Genomic DNA, 23,668 nt, shown 5'->3' with positions numbered 1-23,668 from the left:
TTGACAACTATTGTCCCAACATAAATATGAATCTTTGGTCAATAAACCAAAAAAAGGTGAAGCCGCTTTACTAAAGTCTTTGATGAATCTCCTATAATACCCAGCTAGTCCCGAGAAGCTCCTGATATCTCTTTGCTTCTGAGGGGTAGGGACCCTTTTGATGATGGAATTTTTTTTTTGTGTCCACTTGTATCCCTTCCTTAGATATGGAATGGCCAAGGACAAACCCATCGTTAATTAAGAACTCACATTCTGCAGGGCTTAGAGACAAATTCATTTCAATGCATTTCTTTCAAACCTTGCACCGATTGGAGAGAGCTTCATGGAAGTGACATCCATAAGGAGTGAAATCATCCAGCATATTTCAATAGAGTCATGAACCAATTCAAAAAAAATACTCAAAACTTCCCTCTGGAAAGTAACAAGGGAATTTCACAAACCAAATGGAAGAACTGTATAAGCAAAGGACCCCAAGGACATGTGAATGTGATCTTATCTTGGTATTTGGGGCTAATATGGATTTGATTGTATCCAATAAATCCATATAGAAGGAGAAGAATTTGTTCCTTGTAAGGCCATCTAGGACTTGATCAATGAAGGTCAAAGGAAAATGGTCCTTCTTTGTAGTCTTGTTGAGTTCCCAGTAATCAATATAGATTCTCCACTTCCCATTCTTCTTATGAACTAACATAAGAGATGACACCCACTCACTATCTAAAATGGGGTATATGAACCCTACATCCCATAGTTTTTGTAGTTTGGTCCATAGGCTTTCATCCCTCCTTTATGTAAATATGGTGAGTACAAACTGAGGGATCCACACCTTACATTTCTTTATAATCCAAATAAAAATCATACAAGTGTTGCCTCAACACTTCGCACAATTGTTCTTCCTGTTTGGCCAAGAGATAAGGGTTGATCTTTAAGGTTATGGATGGTCCAAACTCTACGATATTGACATGGTCTGGACTTGAGTCAATAGGAAATATGATATTCCAAGGAAAATTCCCAGATTCTTTCATCAACTCATCAATTAGTATGGGAGTGCGAGGTTGATTCTGAAGGATATGGTCAATGAGTTGATCTTCATCAGATTGCCCCCCTATTGTCATAGTATCTATAGTATAGATTGGGTTTCTGGTGGTGTGATACAATTCATCTTCTTCCTCTCCTTCTAACCACAAGGGTAAGTCATGCTCATTATAAGGTTGCATAACAGGATACAATACCAATTTTTTAGAAAAATGTCCATTCTTAATGGTCATGTTATCAACCCTCCAACTAATTTAAGAATCATCAATGGCTAACCATGGCGTTCCCAAGATGAGAGGATAACAATTAAGCTTGGTTTTTTACTGGAGAACCAGGAAATCAATAGGATACTCCCAAGAGTCAATGAAGACCATAACATCTTCAGTAACTCCCTCAGGAGCTACGATGGCTCTATTTGGAAGTTGCAACACTATGGTAGTATTTCTCAAAGCCCCTTGGATGCTTAGCTTTATCGTGGTTTCCTTAGTCATCACATTGATTGTAGCCCCAAGATCAATCAGGGTATTAAGGACTATAAGGCCATCAAAGTGCACATTTACTACTGGGCTTCCAGGGTCTAGATATTTTGGGAAGATCACCCTCTTAGGCATTAAATCAGGTAATTTCCCAACAAATTTAGGGTGGGGGTGTCTCTTTTTCCTCTCTCTTACTTTATGAAACATTTATCCGTGATGAGATTATTATGGATGGGAACATCCTTAATATCCTGGAGAAGGGGTATCTTAACACACAAATTCTTTAATTTTCCTAGAAGTTCAACCTCTTATGGGGTGTGCTGGCTAGGGGGGATCAACCTCTCAGGAAGAGGAGGTGGACTGACTTGAGGAACACTCTCTTCCATCTCTTCTTCAATATATTTCGGTAGAGAAGGTGGGTGGTTATCTGGAATCACTCTCCCTGATCGAAGGTTGATCTCTTAGATTTCCACAGCATAAGTAGGATAAGATGTCTCTCCACTATAGACCTGCCATGCTTTCTTGTTGTTCGGGTTCATATTTTGTTGAATAGGCATTTTAGTTTTCTTAGGTGGAGTAGGATGAGTGAGTTGTGGTTGAGGTTTGGGTGGAGAAATTAGGTTGGTTGACTTGAGGTCTCCACCCTTGTGATGGGTTGCCTCAATGAAAAGATTGGGGTGGATATGACTAAAAAGGATGGTTGACAGGTTGAGGAGGATATAAAGGAGCATAAGGCCAAGAAGGAGGTGTGGACCAGGATGGATGAGTGGAAGAGTACCAAGGCTACAAGGTTACATTTTGATTTTGATTATAATAAGAGTAGTTTGCACCTTGCATGCCTTGTTGATATTGCCGAGGTCCTTGAGGTCTTTTTTTATTGATGAAGAAAAGTTGCTCTGACCCCCCTTCTACCCCTTGATACACAACTTTTAGTCCTTGAAAACCTTTATGACCTTCAATGGGCACTCATCCCTAGGATGTATTTTGGTGAATCTAGGGCAGAAAATGGATATTTCCCTTTCTGATTCCTCCTTTTTCTTTTAATTTGCATGGTATCCATTTGAAGTGCAAAGGTATGCCTCATTTCACTCTTGAAATACTCCAACATGTTACCTATCTCATCCTTAATGTATGTTGCGGAGGGAGAGGAACTGGCCAAGCCTTGACTAGCCCTACCCTTCTTCTTGGCAACCCTAGAGTGATTCTTGAACACAGTTTTAATGTCATCATAGGATAAATGATATATATCTCCTCCAAACAACATGCTGCGAGTTTCTAACATGTCCTTCCTGATCCCCCAGAGAAGAACTAGTTTGAGTGTAGTCCCCCCCAATAACTGAGTTGAAATCTCTCCTCATAGTCTTCTAGGGATTCATCATGTCTAAGAGTCATCCTACAAATTTCCTCCTCGGTTTATTTGGACCTACAGTAGTCCGTGTACTTTCTACTGAAGGCCAGTTTCATTTGGGCCCAAGTAGTGATGTTATCCCTAAGTAGACCCATAAACCAATTCAAGGATGTATATTTAAGGGTAGAGGGGAATAACTTCAGCTTCTTCCCATTAGAGGCATAGTAATATGTCCTACAGACAACAAAAAATTTAAACATGAAGGTGTAAGGATCCTCAGAGGTTAGGGTGCGTAAGCACGCTCGACTAATAAGGTTGCCATTGATTTCTCACTCGACCATAAGGTCCGTCAGGGTGCGTAGCACGCTCGACTAATAAGGCCGCCATCGGCTCGACTGATAAGGAGAGGAGAGATTGGTTCATTCTTTATATATGTAATTACACTTTAGCAGATAATGCTACTATGGGCATATGTCATTACGACATAACTCAATACCACCCGAAAACGACTATATATGTCATTATGCATGAAGAAATGGCTCACATTCCAGTAGCGATATGCCTTCATCATATTATATATGTAATGATTCCATCCCACTCTGATGAATGAGGGAGATGACAGTGAGATTGCCCTCTCCCTTATGGTCGAGCCTGCTTACGCATCCTCTACCGCCCTAGAGATTTCCCGGGCTCAGGGATAGGAGGATGGCCGGCCCTTGATCTTATATATGTTAACATCTATTTTCATTGATTCATTTTGGTCAGCCTTGACCTAACCAACTACCTGATACTCTCTGTCTTTCATTTGAAGAGGGATTTGAATCGCCTGATACGTTCTTTATTGAATAATCGACGAAGGAGAAGGAAGGATGGCTCACCTGACATCAGAAGGTGAGGAAGGTACGAAGTCGCTTGTCCGCATCGGGCAAGGCTATGATCACAAGGCTCCCGGGCACAGGGGCTTATGGCCAATCTCAAAAGGCTTCTGGAAGGACCTATTTGAACAAGCGGTAGTGAGAACTTCAAGTAAGCAGACAAAATCCCAGCACCAGAGCAAGCAAACCCTCTCTTCAAAGTGTAGTTTCTAAATGAAGTAAAGGGTAATTGAGTCGGTAAAAGGGAAAAAGTACATATTAGTAGCAGTAGGTCGTAAAACAGAAAGTATTGGTGGTGTAGGCCGGTGAATACCAAAGCAGTAAGTGTCAACCCAAGCCAGTCAAATCTCATAAGTAAGACAATACATATCAATAAGAATATGATAAAGAGGACTGTCTGGGAAGTATTCTATATAAAATGGATTTCAACTGTAAGAGTTATTCCTATTAGTGCATGCATGTGGACTACTTTCTTCTCATTTGGTAATTAGCCAAAGAAGTTGGGAACTGTGGTTGGTATGTTCCTGCAGTGCTCCAATATGATGGGTGCTTACAACCTCAATGGGGACTACTCCGTTGTTCCCTCTGGCCTATCCGATACAGCTAGCAGAATCAAAGAAAGGACAAAGTAAGTGTATCCTATATAGTCTTTCTTTCTTGCCTGCCCCAAGGCCATAGAGATAGAGAGACCTATTAGTTAGCTTCCAAGTAGTACTACTCCTAATGCCCTAAGATTGCATATTCAGCAGATTACTTACAATTCACTTACAATAGTAAAGGTCAACATATAGATGCGAGTCCAAGTGAAACGTAGATATGCTAGTTGTTAGGGTAATTGGTCACCTCACGCTGGCAAAACCTTACCAGCCTGCATGAATTAGACTATCGCGGACCTGCATGAAATAGGTTCTACGTGAAAAAATAGGTTATACACCTATTCCCTTCTACCTGGCTCTATCTTCCTTACTCTCGCCATTCTAAGTGTCTTTCATACAGGGAAATGGGATACTAAATTGGGTATGTTGGCAAGGGGACTTCGTGGATCTACGGATCACGCCCAACTGGTAATGGAGGATTCTCTTGGATGGGCCCATAAAAAGCACCTCCTGTCTATGTCTCATGGGGATGTTGTTACTATTTGAAGGGGGTAGGCAAGCTGTCTCTGCTGGTAGTGCTGTTGGGATTCCTGCTGCCCTAAGAGCTCTAGTCCCTTCTCCCTGTAGTGATAAGTCTCCATTGCCTGTTGATACTGGTGGCTTACCAGCGAGCAAATAAAATATGGGCACTTACTTCTCGGACTTATGGGAATTATATTGACTATGTTGACTAGGGGAACTTATTTTATCCTTCCTTCCTCTCGGCTATGGAATTCCTATCAGCTATGTAAGTGGGAAAGGGTGCTATATCCCACCAACCACTAGGGCAGAGCTCATGGAGGGATTCTTTTCTATTCGAGTAGAGGTGTACTTAGGGGATTGGCCCAACCAACATGGATTCAATTGGTTGTTGATTTTATGTCGTCCCACCCGAACCAACACATATGGATTCAACGGAAGTGTGGAAGGGCAGTACGTCTTATGTTCTTCATTATATCCTCTTCATTTGTCTCTCTGATAGGGAAAACCTCATTGTCCCTGTTTTCAACCATAGTTTTGGTAGGTGAAGTGGGTTCTTCTTCTTTCCCAATAGGTTCTTCAAAAATTTAAGGTTCCTCACCTAGAGGGTCCTCGAACTCCCCTGTAATGAAAGAGAGAATCTCACAGTCATCGAAGAAGAGTGAAGGTTGATTGTTTAAGGGTGTGGGGGTTTTTGGTAATAATTTTCCTTAATTATCCCTACTCCTACGAGGCACAGTTTTTTCTTTTTTTAACTGTATAAAAAACATAAAACAATGCTTAAGAAGATACAAAATCTACTTAGAAACCTCCCTGACAACGACGCCAAAATGTGGTGAGCCCTGGTATTGCATCAAGAATGTTGCAACTCCTAAGGGCTCCTCAACTAAAATTATCAACCCGTGGTTCGAAAAAACTTAAAGGTGCCAATGCTATATGCACAATAGATATGATTCCACTCATGCCACCCGCAATTATGATATTAGATCAAAACTCCTTATAGACGATTCCTCCTACTGATTTAGAATGAAACCTTGTTGACAAAGGTAAAATTGGAAATTACTTCTAGCTATGAAAGTGGAAATTCCATTGACTCAAATTGTGAATGCTAACTAATCAATTCATGAAAGGACAAAGGTTAATCTACTTGCAAAAAAGATAGCTATTCTATCGTGCAAAATCCATCAAACCACCAAATCTACTTGCAGAAGGGAAACTATTTTGTCTTGCATAATTCATCAAACTACGAGTCATAATTTCATGTACCATCTACCTAGTTCAAACTTGCTTGTAAATCATTAACCTACTCGCATCATACTTGTGATAAAAAAACTAACTCTACTCTGTTTTTGTAGTGAAGAAAAGAGAGGGTTGGAGTGGCCTAGGAGCTTCCCCTAATCACAAAATCACAACTAGGGGTCATTATTCATCTATATTAAGTCAAAGTTACAGTGGGGATCAAAACTGATGAAGGAAAGTGATGCTACATGTTTGCTACAGGTGATTGCTACATGAGGCCTATAATGTTACAGGAGCGCATCTGAGTGGCTTTTGAAGGTGAACATGATGTCTTGAGGGTATGGATAGGTGGATGGAAGTTGAAGAAAATGGATGGAGGTTGGTTTAAGCCCCTATCCAAACTCATGACCTCTCATATGCCTGTCTTGCATTAGGATGAGTGCTCTCGGTGGACTAGGAAAAGTGACTTATAAAACAAAGTTTTCAGACAGAATTTGGAAGTGGAAAGAGAATATGAAGGAACTCAAGATGGAAGTGGTAAAGGTTCCCTTCCCTGTAGATCAACATAGCCCTGCAATCAATCACATGCATGCATTCATTTATCATTACCAAAATTAGATAACTTATGATGGAGAAGATGAGTTGAATTTAAATAACATTTAATTTATGCAATAATGCTGCTCTAAGCACTAAACTGAGTTCTAAGCTATAGAAAGAAAATGTAAAACAGGACAACTAACACTAATCTATTTCTAAGAGATGATAAACAAAATTATTTTGGACTGTGGTTGTGAATCCTTCCACTCATTCTCCCATAAGAGAGTTGATGTAGAAGGTTGCAACCATGAGATTTTATAGATTAATCTCTACTGAAATGCAAGAAACAATGAAATTCTTGGAATCAAGAAGAAACATAAGTAAAAAAAAGAGAGGAAATAAAGCCTCTAGGTTGGGCCCAAACCCAAGGGTCCCAACCCTCTAAAACTAACTTAGATGCAACTTAAAATCCAACTTCTCATTATCAAAAATTGCAGGTCTAATACATCACATAAATGTTTAAAGTAACAATGTCAATATTTAAGCTCAATTGCTACCCGTAGATTAACAAAAACTTTGAATCCTAATGAGATCTTCTTCTATTTTATTTATACAAAAGGGCAGTTGAAGCAACTCCCTTGAAAGTAGGAGTGGTTCCCTCGTTGATCTCGAAAATGGTGGATCTTGTCCCTCTTGGTCTTCACTTGAACTAGGAGTCACTCAACTGCCAATGAATTCGAATTGGTGAGAGAGGATATTGTGATCCCAAGTTGATTTTACAGAGTTAAGGAGGTGGACAAACCCCCTAGACTCTCTCCTAGTTGTCTCCCTCAAGCCCCTGCATAGTAATAGCCTAAGAAATGCTTCATTTCCTATAATTAAACCACATTGGGCCACATGCTATGACAAACACCTTTTACTCCTCTTACTAAGCATAATATAACAAAAAAATGTGAATTAATCTCAGATAAGGATAGATTTAAGGCTGAAGGATGGCATAATGATCTTCAAAATGTAGCTATTGATGGGACTCATCACCTAGCATAAGGAGTATCAACTAGAGAATTTCTCTAAAGTTTATGGAGTTACCAACAATGTGGGGTCTTCGCATGGTGGATTGCTAGTTGGAATTGGATTGTAGACCTTTGACCAAGAAATTGGTAAGGATTTATGGTTTTTATGAGTAGTTTTCTTTTGCAATTGTCAATGTTATAGGTGGCTATTCCTTCTTTGGGGAGTCCTAGCTTATTTATGTGAATTTTGTTGAGAATTGGTGTCATAATAGAGGTTTGGTTAGTCGCATTGAGAGTTTCTTGTGGTGTTTTAAAGGGCCTAGACAGAAGAATTTGAGCTCATCCTCCACCCTTGCTAGTTGTGCTTAGTGTCGACTTTTGTTGTTGGGTGATTCTCAATGCCTTGGTGCGGGGTTGTTGGAATTCCCTTGCATGGTTGTTGCAACTAGGGTAGTTACAAAGGTTTTTTTTAGAAGGTCAATATGTTTGTTGATCACCTCAGAGGCCATGCGATTATTTCTTTCTATTTGAAGTTGAGGGCTTGTCACAGAGGTAGGGAGTTATTTGTTTCCCTTCTAGTGGTGTCAGGTGGGTGGTCGGCTTGTCTACTACTTGGTTTGAGCCGTTTAACCAGGGGATACGACGAGAGCCAACACCGTGGGTATGTGGTTTTTTGGTTGCATCTTGGTTTGAGTGTGGAGACTTGTCGATATACTTATGTAGATTGTTGTAGGTCAACGAGGTTTAACTTTAATTGCGGGTTTCTTTAGGACCCATCTCAATGGACTATGCACCATCAGTATGGATGGGAGAGAAGGGGTATAGGACCGAGGGTTCAACATGGAGAACATATCATGGATGACTGTGGTCTTGGTGAGGCGGTGGACCCCATCGCTACACAGTCAGCTAGAACAATGGAACTACCCACCTCCCCCGCACCCCCTTGCCCCCATTTAGACATATCTCACAGCTAGCTCAGACATGTGACCCTCCTCTTAGAGCAGCTCAAGAGGGACTGTGATGATGACAAGAATGTGGTCATCGAACTTTTAAACAATCTCCATTGTAATCAATAACAAATGCAAGATTGTTTGGCCACCTTGTAGAGGAGTCAAAGGAGAATTTATGAGAAGCTGGAACACTTTGAAGGGAGGCTTGTAGACATGGAAAAGAATGTGCACTATGACTTTAGATCTCGTGCATCACATGGTGTTGGACCAAAGAACCCTACTCTGATCAATTCTTATGATCCCTGATGGTTGTGGGTTGTGTTATGGTCTTAATATTTTTTTGGTTTCACTGGCTATTTCGACTTTGATTAATAAGATTGTACTGAAAACTTGCTATTTGTTTTAGATGTTATCTTGTAATCAATAAATCTAATAAAACTAAAACTAACAAAATAATGAAAAAATTGTATTTAGTAATATAATCTCTATAATTTTTTTTATTAATTTATTAATTACATAAAGATACAAAAATATGTTCATACCTTCGGTGTTTTTCCTTTTTGCCATTAATCCACTAAAACTTCTCAACAATATTATGTGAAGAAACATTCAATTCAACTTCACTTGGACCTTCACAATTAATATAGTTTTAAATTTTTCTTTACTTATTTATCCACTAATAATATAATTTCTTTTAATATAATAAAAACCTTTGACTTACCAAAAAAAACTTATTAATTCATTCATTGCCTAGAGGTACAAAATACCTTCCTACCTTCTTTACTCAAACTTTTCTACAATATTATGCTATGAAACACTCACTTCAACTTCAACTTCAACTTCAACTTCAACATCACCTCGACCGTGACAATTAATATAGTATTGAATTTTGGTTTACTTGTTTCATACGTATCAGTCCACTAAGCTCCCCCGCTGTATTACTATGCTGAAAAACCGCCCACTTCAACCTCGCCTCGAACTTCGCAAGTAATATAATTTTGAAGTTCCCTTACTTCACAAGTAATATAATTTTGAAGTTTGCAAGTAATATAATTTTGAAGTTCCCTTACTTCTCCGTTACTTGTTTAGTACGCATCTAATCTTTTATATTACACGTGATGTGATTGATTTTAAGTAATGCTAAAAGGAAATATAAAAATTCACAACACTACTCCATATTCTAACTAGATATAAAACCAATGACTAACTAAATACATGAACTAAACTCCTCGATATTTGAATAAACTAACCTTTAGCTTTGGCTCACCGACTTTACATTACGCCGAACCCATTCTTATTTTATTCCCAAATTGTATCAATTTTCTCCATAAATGAGGATGCGGATCACACAGAGAGTGCCGTTGGGATAATTGGGCGAATAACTAAGAGAAAAAAACCGACTTTACATTACGCCGAACCCATTCTTATTTTATTCCCAAATTGTATCAATTTTCTCCATAAATGAGGATGCGGATCACACAGAGAGTGCCGTTGGGATAATTGGGCGAATAACTAAGAGAAAAAAATTACCGATAAAATCGAATGCAGTTCGGCCATTAGTGAAACGACCAGTTGGGTGATGGAAGAAGGTCTCTCCGTATGGCGGAAGGTTGTGTTGGCAATGAAATTGTTGGTACCAGCGTCTGCTAGAGAATCCCCAAAAATGAACATGGCGGGGACGTTATAGTGCATGGCAGTAGCGAAAGGAAAAGATAAAAACAACATAAGGGCTGCGCTGGAGCAGGCAATAAACATTGCCAAAAACTCCATGATAAAGGAATATGAGTGCAGTGCAGGGAAGTAAAAGGAGGTGTGGATATTGGATGCAGATAAATGAAAAGAAATGCCTTTATAGAGAGATGATCAGGCAGGGGATGGGGATGGGGATGGGGATGGGGATGGGCAGGCAGGCTTTCTAGAGGCCATTGCATTGTCGTCTCCATGTTGCGTGGCGTGTAAGGTGACTGCACATCGCGAATATCTCTGAGGTTTGTGGTCCTTCACTTTAAATATTTGCAGTGACTCGAATTAATATGCTGTTTTGCTTGTGTTGTAAATATAATAATCATAAATGATGTATTATATTAATTTTATTAATAATTGATATTTTTAATTATTATAATTTGAAAAGTATTGTTTAAGGAGGTTACAATTTTGTTTTATTTTAAAAATTTTATTGGGAGAGATTTAAAAAAAAATATTATTGCATAGAGTGTTTGAATTTTTTTTAATAATAAAAATAGATTCAATATTATTAAGATTTTTTTATACATTTGATAATTATACTTAAATTTCTAAAAATTTTAATAAAATCTTATTAAAATCTCAATTATCTTCTGAAACCTCATTAAATTACTCTTATTTAAAATAATATTTTTTTTTAATATTATTATAATATTTCATTATATTTTAAAAAATAATTTAAAACTATCATCTTACCTAATAATACAAACTCTAAAGAAATTTTAAATCAAGTCGCAATCAAATATTTACTAGTTATATGCATTAACCAAATTTTAAATCAAGTCGCAATCAAATATTTACTAGTTATATAACATTTATGGCATTTACGTGGGAATTTTTAAATGATGTTTACCGTCATAGTCTTTTTTTAACATATACCTTTGAAATTTAATAAAATGATACTGGAACTTGGAATTACACATTTAAATTATAAATAATCTAAAATTTCTGATTATCTAATTTATTAATTTATTTATATATTTTACATAAAATTTGAATTATATTATCAAAATAATAATAAAAAATAAACCTACATTTTTAAATATTTGATTTTTAATAAAAATTTTAAATAAAATATTTTACAACAACAATACCAATAAGACTACTACAAATTAATTCCAAACATCAAAACTCTAAAAATTAGAATTCCAATCATTTACAATTTTGGGTCGAATGGTTCTTCATATCGTTTGATTATTGGTTAGAGATTCTCCAATGTGATTATATCTATTAAGTTATCAAATTTCTCAAAATTGAAGGGAATAAGGTGGGACAAAATCTGAAGTGTGTCAATTATCAAAGTTATAAAAAGTTAAAGACAGAATTTAAATTGTTGTTAGAGCTTTCTGAAATAAAATTGTATAATATTTTTAATCTGCACAACTTTTTAAATAGTTACTTCATCCATCCTCAAAAACCAAAAAAAATATAAAATCTCAATTATCCAAAACAAAAAAAATAAAAAATAAAAAATCCACGTAACCAGATTTTCCATGGAAAGCCTTGGCAACACATGCAGAGATTTCTCCACTTTGTACATTCCGATGAAGGTTCCATCAGGTGAGGCATACCAATCTCCAATGTTTAGCAACGCCTCCATTATTGCCTGGGACATACAGGGTAGATCTTTTTCAAAGATCCAAGTGTATAGAGGGGCGATGAACTAGTAAGATATTCTAGTCATTATTCCATGGTAGCTGAAGTTTGAGAGAAACTCGCAATATATGTTCACAACACTCTCTAAAGGTGTCCATGCCCAACCCATTCCAAGAAACTGTTGACGGGCACAAATTGCATCTAGCAGGTAGGCAGCATGAATAATCTTGCTTTTCCGATTGGATACATGCACTTTCAACTAGAGAGCCAACATGTCAGACCAATTGAAAGGTTTGCCTTCACTTTCCAGCTAGTCCAACATAGCAACCCAACTTTGCAGGAAGGTCTTCGTACTCCCTTGGTCATACACGCGGCATGTGAAGATGACCAAGAACTGGTATGCCTTCCTGAGCATCTTCGTCCTGTATATATGGTTGTGTGTTGTCTTGAACTTTCCTGGCTCCTTTACCCAATGCTTCAAGATATCTCTTGTGTTCATGTTGTTGTTGGGAGTATAGAACGACGCATCCATACTACTCACCGGTAGTGGAAAATGATACATCTGCTGATAATATTCCATCCTAACGGAAGAAATCTTTTCTCCACTGGCACTTCTCAATATCATTGTCTTAGGACCACTGTGTGTGATAATCCAGTGGATCAAATCTACACATGGGAACACGTGAAACCTGCATGCAACCTTGTACATCATGCCTTATGGATTTTCACATCGACCTGTTAGTCCTTCAAATTCTCCTCAAAGCTGCCTAAGAAAATAATATTGATGTCTTTCCATATGATCTTGATGTCCTTCTCAATGAACATGTGTGTGTCTATGTACACAGGCAAGCTCATAGACCCCTATTCAACCACATCCCCAGTACTTCTTTCAACTCTGTCTTTTGACCCAGCTCTCTTGGAGGCCATGATATTTGTATTGTTGAGAAGCTACTCAAAAAATTATGGAACATGGGGATAGAGGAGACACTCACAACGAGACAACATCAGCTAAAAGATCATCAAGAAACACGAGAATCAATCAGGCAAAAAAATGGTGATTGTTGGGCAAGATTGTGCAACATTGACTCCAGGAAGATGGGAGATAATGTGCATTGCACAGTCCCAACTACCACTGAGGTTGACTGCTGATTGGACTACGCAATGTGTAGTCCAGTGAGGCTGACTGCTAACTGAAACTATGCAATGCGCAGAACAATCAACTTGGGTTGCTGGCTGGAACTGCGCATTACACAGTTCTAGTGGGAAGGACTAGTGATATGATTTAGAATATTAGTTTGTAGTGCTAAGATCTTCCTCATATTATAAACAAAATTCTATCATTGTGCTCAAGGATTCATCAATTTTTACAAGTAAAATGAATAGTTTTTATGTTAATTTTATGAAAAATTTAATATAAACCAGAAACTGAACCACAACATAAACATATACAGAACATCATCAAAAACACATTACAGTAAGCACATGATAAAGGAGTTAACCCCTCCTGGGCTACGTCTCCTTGGTCGAACTTCCAATGGCTTAGGCCTCTCTACTATGCTCAAAAGTGCAAAAATCCGTGTTTATGGTGCTCAAATGCTTCTAAAACCTGCTCCAGTCAGTTTAGAATCTCAAAAATGGCCATCTAGCCTCTTTTTGCAACCAATTTGATGGAAAGCTGAAGAAGTTATGACTTCTCCTTGTTTTCCCACTATTCGTTCCACAAATTGCTCCAAACCTGACATGATCCTACAAATTAGCTCTAAAAATCCGCTAACTGGGTGAAAATTTCACTATGCCGTGGGCCATAATCTATTGGCACTGACTGTCTTATCGCAAATTGAAATCGGTGGACTTTATGGATTATTTCTTGTGAACATAGTGGGAGTTGTCTGATTGGGATGTGGCAGACCCAACGAGAGTATTAACCAGAACTAATAAACATCTCACACCTGGGGACTTATCGCATTTAACAATTCAGTGGATAACCAAGATTTTGTATATGCAGAAATTTGCACCGTTGCGATTTGCCATTGTGATATCGCATCTCAACCCAGTACTTGCTGAGGGTCGATTCTGTAACACTGGCCCTTCACCGATCTTTAATTGAGATCCATCACATCGTGCCTCCAACCATTCCTTGAAAACCTTCCCGCCTGCCTTATTGCTTCGCGCCCTTCCCTGCTTGAGGCCAATTTCTAACACCAACCTGCTTGCGATTGCGATTTATGACATGTGGGGGCCAATAACAGATTTCCAATTGGTGCCTCCTCATTCGTTGAAGGACCTTGCTATCAAGCAATAAAAAGGGTCTTTTCACCTCTATTTACCTCACATATTAACTTATCAATCTAAGAACGATTTGTTATCTCAAAGAGTGTACTCAGTTTGAGGCGGTCATTTGTCAGAGTAATGCTAGTAGTATAGTGCTCAGAATACAAGAGTAAATGGATGCTTAAAACAAGATCTACACACAACAAAGCACTTTAAGACTCAAATCATGTATTCAGAAAACTAAGTAAATGATCAGTCAAGGGTACAGTAACAGTAACTCATCCCTCTGTAAACTAATGCAACTAAAGATACTCAAGGAACAGATCATCAACCTGGGAACTAGACAACAAATTTCAATGCTCACTATAGTTTCATATCGTTTTTCACACTAAATTAATGATAACGCAAATAACAGGAAATGGAACAGCAATTAGGAAATGGAACAACAACTAGTTCTTATAAACATCAAAACCTTAATCTACAGAAATAGGTGCGGCAATCATATCCTACAGAAATCAGATAGCAATCTTTACTCTAAGAATAAATCGGGCAACAAACATAAATAGAACGACAACTGATTAACAATGAAATATCGAACAACACTTAGAGCCAAATGTAAATGTACAATGAACCAAAATAAATAACACACACGGAACGCTTTAATGTTGAGAGAAACAGTAATATGACTTTGATATCACAAACATCAATCTCAGTTACAAAGAATAACGATTGCAATTTGTAATGGAACAACAATGTCAATTAAACAACAATCGCGATTAAGTGTAAACCATAGATGAATACAGTAATACCAACTTATGAATGTTACAACACGGTTGCTCTGCAATTGAACAACAATAGCGTTCTGTAAGGATTAACAATGTTATATCAATGATTAAAGGAACAACAATGCGTTACAAAGTCAGAAATACGACATTCTTGTCATAGAGAACGATATTACTTAGTCGAATATAAATCAAATATAACAGAACCATGATGTAAAATAAAAAACCACATCAGATTACCGAACAATGCTAATAATGAAAACCACACATGAATTAAAGATAATGGTACAGGAGCAAGTGTTCCACCAGGGTCGGGCCCTTAGCCTCCAGGGACACACCGCTTGAGATTATTCTAGGATCAAAGATGGAACAACAACCAGATTTATATTAAAGCATCAAAGTAGAGTTACAGTGGATCACTTCTCAATGAGAGTCGATGATCAAAGTTTCAAATACAAAGGAAAATTACATAAAAACAACAACAAGTCGTCCCCCCGGGCTAGCAGTGCTGCCCCTTTTTATAACAGCTGAGCGGAGATATCAATGATGCAAAAATAGTTAAGATAGCGATCCCTCAGGATCAAAGGATCTTGAGGGATTCACCAAACTATTAATTCCCAGTTATCCATTTGTTTCCTTGTGCTGATTCAATATCTCCTTTTCCCTTCCTTGGCTGATACGCTTCAATTTGGATTGCCTTGTTTGCATGTGGTTCCCTACCAAAGGGACAACAGTTAACTTTGCCCTGTCTTTTCCTTTGGGACGGCAATCTTTTGTTTTTCCCTTTTTCTGCATAAGAAATGGAAATTATTAGTAGTTTTGTGTTGCGTATAAATCCCTTAGATTTTATCATGATTTCTTATTATCTACCTAGTTCATGATGCAAAGAGGTTATGAGTTTTAAAGAAAAGATGACAAAATAATCAATAAAAACATACCTTCTTTTGTACTCCACACTTGCCACATCATCCAATTTTTCCATGTGAGCAAGTCAAACTTGAACTTTGACTTGCTCTAACTTCTGCATATGAGCTCAGATTTGAGTGTTGTTCACACATTGGAATCAGAATGATGAGCTCCTCGATCTAAAGCTAAGTTTGCCAAGATTCTGAAACTTTGATTTTTGAGCCTAATTTTGAGCACCTGATCACTCCTCCCCATTGAAAGTCTTTTGGACCCTAAAAGACCACTTTCAATTTACCAGTAGGTGAGGGTACAGTTCCCTCATCTTTCCAATCTCGATCCATTGATCATTGAATTGGAACTTGTGATCTCCACGATTCTTGTCATGCCTTTCTGTGTAATTGCCTTTAACCCTTTCAAATTGTTCTTGCACTGTTTGATGTACCATTTGGATTCGTTCAATGAACTCTTTGGCTTTGTCAATGTTGCTATCAGTAGTAACATCCTTCTTACCAAGATGATACAATACATTATGATGCAAATGGTAAACAAATTCCTCCACTTGATTCCCTTGACTCAAGCTTGAATATACATCTTGAAAGTACGTATTTTTCTGAACATAACTTTCATGTAAAACAAAATGATGCTTGAGGAAAGTAGTTATATAAACTATAGGCATAGAAAGTACATCAATAAACTTGTCACTTATACATTTATTATACCTTTTGACTGAGTGAAATAGTAGAAGAAAACCCATCCAATGGAAGTTCCTTTGTTGCTGCAACTTAAACTCTTTATCATTGAAATTTTTTGAAAGAAAAGAAATGGGCTTACCACATTACAAAAGGATTGCACCCATGGCATAGTCACATACAACAACTTGAAACTTAAATGACTATCTCAAGTCTAGAAAAACAGGTATTGGAGTTGTATTGATATTTTATTTTAAAGCATAAAATGCTTCTTGTTGTTTGCCTCCCCATTGGAATACCTTTTGCACAACTTCCAACATATGAAAATGAACTACAATAGAATACAAATTAACAAATTTCTTCTCCAACGTTGGGCTGCTCCCAAAAAACCTCTTATCCAAATGACTATCTTGAACCTGCCTGCGTAAATTGCAAGAAGAGAAAAGGCATTTGCGATATGAATCTTTAACCTGTGTTTGCAGGAATGGAGTCAATACCACCACAGACTATTATGACATCAATCTTGGAGAGGTCTAACTTCAGCACCTTCTCCATGTCCCATGCAAACTACCAAAAATCCCTTGGGAACCTGAACAAGCTTGGAAGAACCAATTTCATGGCTCAAGTACATCAAAGAAGTTTTATCCAACATATACTTTGACATCTTCAGAAAAACATGTTCTTGACATACGACAACAAGTATTTTTTTTTTTCACACATGACATGTTCATAATGAATTTTTCTGAAAATGAAAATGTCATCCAAATAGACTATCCTGTCTAGAAATGGCTTCAACACATCTTTCTTCATATGCATAAAAGTAGTAGGAGCATGGAAAATACCAAAAAGCATAACACACCATTCAAATGAAAGTTTCTTGGTTTTGAATGTTGTCTTTCTTATATCTCCAACAACTCCACTTTGATGAAAACCACTTCTTGAATCCCATTCAAGGAAATTCTTACCATTCTTCTCAGGCACCAAAACAAGAGTTGCACCAAACGGTAAAGGAGTAGGCCGAATGATCCTTTTATTCAACAATCCCTAGATTTATGTCTTAATTTCTGCACTTTCCATCATTGACATCCTATATATGCCAATGTTAGGAAGAAGACACTCTTGCTGCAACTGTATCTCGTGTTGGGTTCCTCTCTTGGGAGGTAATCCCTTTGGTTCCTGAAATATTTCATCAGGTTAACTATGCCAACCAATTCAGATTTCAAATTCAAATCACAACCTTTAAAATCTTCATTATCGACATCATTTTTGGGTTTGATCATGAGAAGCACGAAACTCTTGCTCAAATTCACCAATCTTTTCATCTGCCCTGCATTAACAAGTGAAAGATTTGTTTTCTTGTTGTGAGCTCTCATAATATACTCCACTTCTGAATAAATGATATTTGTTTTCATGTCGATGGAAGATATCTTTTTTGTCATAAAGGTACGGGCTGCCCAAAACGATGCCACAAATATCTAATGGCACAACTTCAAGCTCCACTCTATCTATGAATTTTGCAGTGATTGCAAATTTCAGTTTACACTTTCTTGTAACCTGCAATTTTCCATTGTCACATACCCATCCAAGTGGATACGGTTAATGATGTGGAACAATTTCCATATTTAAACTCTTGACAATGTTCTCTGAGATAAGATTGGCTTGAGAGCCACTATCGAACAATGTATCAATCTTGTTATGTTTTGAGATCACCCTTATGTGAAACAGTTCTATTCTCCTCTTTTCATTTGGAGTTTCATTTTTCGAGCCTAAAGAACTAGTGTTGGCAATGGATTCCTTTCTTTGAAACCCCACGGATGTGATTTTTGTTTCATCACCTGATTCAGATCCCAAATCCTCTTGAGTAATGACAGTTGTCTTTACTTTCCTTTTGTTGTTGAATTTATTTGGTTTCATTTTGGGATGAAGCTTCCAACAATGAGCTTCATCGTGACCCTCTATGGAACAATGTTTACATATTATTTTCTCTCCTTCATTTTTAATGAATGCATTTTTCTTCCCCTTGAAACCCTTTTCTTTTTCTTTACCCTTAAATGGATTTTTACTACCTTCTTTTGGGGTATTTTTCCCTCTTGCCTCAAGATGAGTGGCTTTCACACACACATCATCTAGATTTCTGGGATTAAACATTAATATAGTATGCCTAAGGTAACTTTGTAAATCCCCTATGTACTTCAGCAAAGTGTCCTATGATTGTAAATCTACACCTAACATTAGAGACCTTTTTCTAAATTCTTGGGTGTAATCTTGCACATTTTTACCTTTTAGTTGTCTAAAGTTTTTCCAATTCATGATGGCATTCTTCATATAAGCTAGAGGGTAGAATTGTATTTTGATTGCAGCAATGAAATCATTCCAATAAATAGAGATCTTATCGTGTTTTTTAATCTGCTCTCGGGTCTTTGATTCCCACCATACTAGTGGTACACCCTCCATTCTCAAGGAATCTAACTAAATATTTATGTCATCATCTTGAAGGTTTTGAATCTTGCAATAGACCTCCAACTGACGAATCCAATTATCAAGCTTCTCTGCATTCACTTCACCATTATACATGGGAAACTCGAATTTAAGATCAATTTTTTAAAAAGGGGATTTACCAATTCCTTTTGAAGAATAATGATGAGTATGAGTAAGGGTTGTGTTAGTGGAAGAGTGTGAAGGTGCTTGTGAAGAAGAAGATGAAGAAGATGGTGGATAGGGTGGAGGATTTTCTCCATTCCCATTACCTCCATTTCCATTACCTCCTCCTGTTGATGCCTCGAAAATCGCTGCAACAACATTGGGGAAACCACCCGGTCTGGACCTTAATACAGCTCCTTTTCCGTTTGGAATAGTGGCTCCGATTGGGGATAATGGGACCAGTTTCCCAAAAATTATATGTAAACGGGATGGATGAATGAATTATAGAATATGCTGGCGATAAGCGAATAACTAAAACTATCAGCAAAATATAATAACTATGATCTATCCCGGGGACTTATTGATTTTCTAAAGCGTAGCATTTGATGATCTGTGCTTTAAGACAGGCATATAGATGACTCCATCTCTAAAACATAGATATTAAATTATTCAAGACTGTTGTGCATAAATAGTTACGCAAAGTGATAACAGCGAAATTACCACACTTTATCATTTATATCATTGTTACATGCATGATTAAAGGAAAAGGCATATCGCAAAACATCCAATAGTGGAATGAGATAGAGATTTAAGGAATTTAGACTTATGTGATCCATAACATTGTATAGAAAATCTTCGGCAAAATCACATAACCAATCTTTTGTCGACGCGTTTCGAACCAACCAGTGTGGTTCATCGTCAGGACAAGTTGAAGAACCAATCCGGCTTAGCTTGTTTAAATAGAGTATGCAGAGACTCCAACGGCTATATCGCCAACAGCTAATTTTGACCTAAAACCCTTAATATTTAATTATTATTATTCTTAGAAAATAGCTAAATCAGGTAAATAATAAATAAATTCAATTGTTAATTTAAGTAAATGTATGTGTATATCTAAAAATAAATAATATATAATCAAGTAACTTATATATTAAAAGAATTCATTTGTTAACCAAATGTATTTGTTTAATAATAAATAATATATAAAATCCATATTTATTATCTTAAATTAATAATTCATATTTATTATATAATCTATATTTATTATTATTCCCATATTATAAATATAAACACATAGTATTACACTCTTACTATTCCTAGAATTTAGTTACATTAGTTAATTATATATCTAATTTATTAATTATCTAAAGCTAATGGTCCATTGGTAAACTATATCATCTCTATGCGAATAATATATCAATTTAATTTATTATTAAAACAATAGGTTATATATAATAATTTATATTTGTTAAATAATCTATATTCATAATTCCAATATTCTTAAATACAAATAAATAGTATTCATGTTAAATCATAATATTCTTATATTATAGTTACATTAGGTAAATACCCTAATTGAGGAAACCTGTTTATTAATAATTCTATATCTAAATTAGATCTCTCCCAAGATTTTATAATTAATCTAATAATTATATTCATTAATAATCACTATTTATTCAATAATCTGTTATTCCAATAAAATTACTAAAAATAACTATGTAAATGTAATATCACTTATAAGGTTTAAAGAAGGGGGGTTTTTAATATTAAGGGAATTTGATCCTAGAGGTATAGTAGAATTCTAATTTAATTATAATAAACCAATAGTACCATAAACGAGATAATAATTAGCCCGAAATTAATAATATCTTATACACCCCATAATAATAGGACTATAGGATCAACGAGAAGAAAACACGGGGAAAAGGGGGGACAACCGCCTAAAACAAACCTAGGAAGAGGGAAGACAAAAACAATAAGACTTAAAAAAAAGGGAAAAAGAAGGCTAGGAAGACAAAGCTGGGACCCAACAACTTCTAATCTTCTAGCCATCATCCCTATTAAGATTGTTCGGCCTTTTCTCAATCTCCAGGGCCTCTCTAAATTTGCGATGGTGAAACTGCGCAACTTTGGCAATGACTTGAGCCTCTTCTATACAAACATGATGCATAGTCTTCCCCGCATGCTCGGCCAGGGCTGAGGACTTGGTCCTACCATGTCTTAAGTCCGCCGAATGCTCGCTAATCCTTTGATTGATAGAGCGACCAGTTTCACCAATATAAGGGGTCCCACAAGAACAGGGAATGACATAGATGCCCTTCATGTCCTTAGGGTCAATAGGGTCTTTCACAGACCTGAGGGAGCCACGGATAGTGTTGAGAGGTCTAAAAGTAGCGGGCACATCGTACTTCCTCAGTATCCTCGCAAACCTATCCGTGGTCCCTTGGATGTAAGGAAGGTTCACACCCAAGATACGATCTTTAGGAACCCTTCGTATTGAAGGCTCCTTCTTGGCCTTGAGGAAGGCTTTTTGACCGAGGTGCCTATTGTAACCATTCTTCTCAAAGACATCTAGGAGATGAGCCTTCTCCGCTTCCAGGCTCTCCTCATCAGAAATCCTTACAGCACGGGTGGCAAGCGTGCTAAGAACCCCTAACTTCTGAGCGGGGAAATGATGCGAAGAAGCATGCAAGTATTGCTCAGTATGCGTCTTCTTTCTAAACACCTGATGAGAAAAGGAGCCATCCTCCTTCTTGGAGATGAGAACATCTAAGAACGGAAGACAACCTTTATCTTCTATTTCCATCGTGAATTTAATGGCGACGGACTGGTTATTGAGGTGACAGAAGAAACGATCCAGCTCATCAGGACCATGAGACCAGACAACACCAGTGTCATCAACGAATCTTTTCCAAATCTTCGGTAAGAGATGAGAGGAGGCCAGAGCTTTAGATTCAAACTCCTCCATGAAGAGATTAGCGACGACAGGGGACAAGGGGGAGCCCATGGCAACTCCGCAAGTCTGCTCATAGAATTCTCCCTCAAAGCTGAAAAAGGTGGAGGTAAGGCAAAGCTCAACTAACTTAGCCGTATCAGGATCAGTTAGCTTATTGATTACCTCCATGGCCTCATTGATAGGAATACAGGTATAAAGAGAGACCACGTCAAAACTCACCAGAATGTCCTCGAGCTCAAGCTTAATTCTCTTAAGATCCTCAATAAAAGAAGCTGAGTCTTTGACAAAGGACTCAGTCTGCCCAACCAAGGGTCTCAACTTTGCAGCAAGGAACTTGGCCAGGAGGTAAGTCGGACCACCAATGGTATTGACAATGGGTCTCAGGGGGACCCCATCTTTATGGATCTTTGGAAGACCATATATCCTAGGAGTGATGGGGTTACCCTCAATAAGTTTCTGGGCTAGAGGAATCGTGGAATTGCATGACTTGATCGCAAGAGCGACCGCTCTGGAAACCTTTTTGAGGGGATTTTTCGAAAGCTTCTTATAACTCCCACTGTTACAGAGATGGTCAAGCATCTTATTTCTGTAATCATTTCTATCCAGGATAACGACAACCCCACCTTTATCAGCTTTTAAGACCACGATGTCACGATTATCATTCAAGCTCTTCAGAGCCTCAAACTCGGCTTTGCTGATATTGCTGCGGGGAGGCTTAGCCCTCCTCAGGGTAACGGCACAATCTTGCCTAATCGTGTCTTTAATCTTATCAGGAAGGTTCTTAATGCCATATTCGACATTGCAAATGATGTCTTCAACTGGGATTTTTCTGGGTGATAAGGCAAAATTAAGACCTTTCCCTAAGAGACTAAAAACCGAAGGTGGAAATGAAAAACTTGACAAATTCACCACCTTATTATCTCGAGGGAGGGGACACGAACTACCCACCGATATACCCTTACTATCAACCTGACAATTAAGGCTGTTAATCCCATCTATCACATTATTACCACGCCCACTCTTATTATTATATATCATATTAAAATCACAACTAAGATTATTATAAACCTTATCATTCATATTATTACCTTTATTATCATAATGATTATTACTATCCCATTCGTTTATCATATTATACTTATTATTGCCTACGTTTAAATTAACAACACTATCCTTAACAGAATTAGGGACCTCATTATTCATAATACTACAGGATTTAAAACAAACAGCCTCGCCACCCACCGAATCAATCTTCCGGACAGCCTTACCGTGAACATTCGATTCTAGCACACAATCGACTGGATTACCCGGAGTGCAGCGACAGCTTGATCCACACGAGATAGAGATTTGCTGTTACAGCACATACATGTATTCAACAATAGCAAGAATAATTACACAACAATTCATATAAAAGGAATAAATGCAGATGCAGATAAAAGTACCATATAAGCTGCTTAGCACTCCCATATATCAATCGCTATGTTGCAGTTCTTCCTTCGACTCAGAAAACATCCCCAACAAAAGACAGTAGTGCGCAATTGCATAAAGAAACTTCCTTGTCAAATTAAGAACGATTGGTCGAGTTTCATAAAAGAATATAGGCTGAAGCACAGTAGTGCAAACTTCAGCCTTTAAGTCTATTACAAAATTTTACGACCCTTTCCAAAACAATGAAAGGGTCTATAAATACTAAGCTAATCTAAATATCTAATAAACAGA

The sequence above is a fragment of the Pinus tabuliformis genome, chromosome X (assembly GCF_031772625.1).
Source record: "Pinus tabuliformis cultivar Carrire ecotype Pingquan chromosome X, CPIR1, whole genome shotgun sequence".
In the NCBI taxonomy this organism is placed as follows: domain Eukaryota; kingdom Viridiplantae; phylum Streptophyta; class Pinopsida; order Pinales; family Pinaceae; genus Pinus; species Pinus tabuliformis.
Note: the sequence above shows the minus strand (reverse complement) of the source record.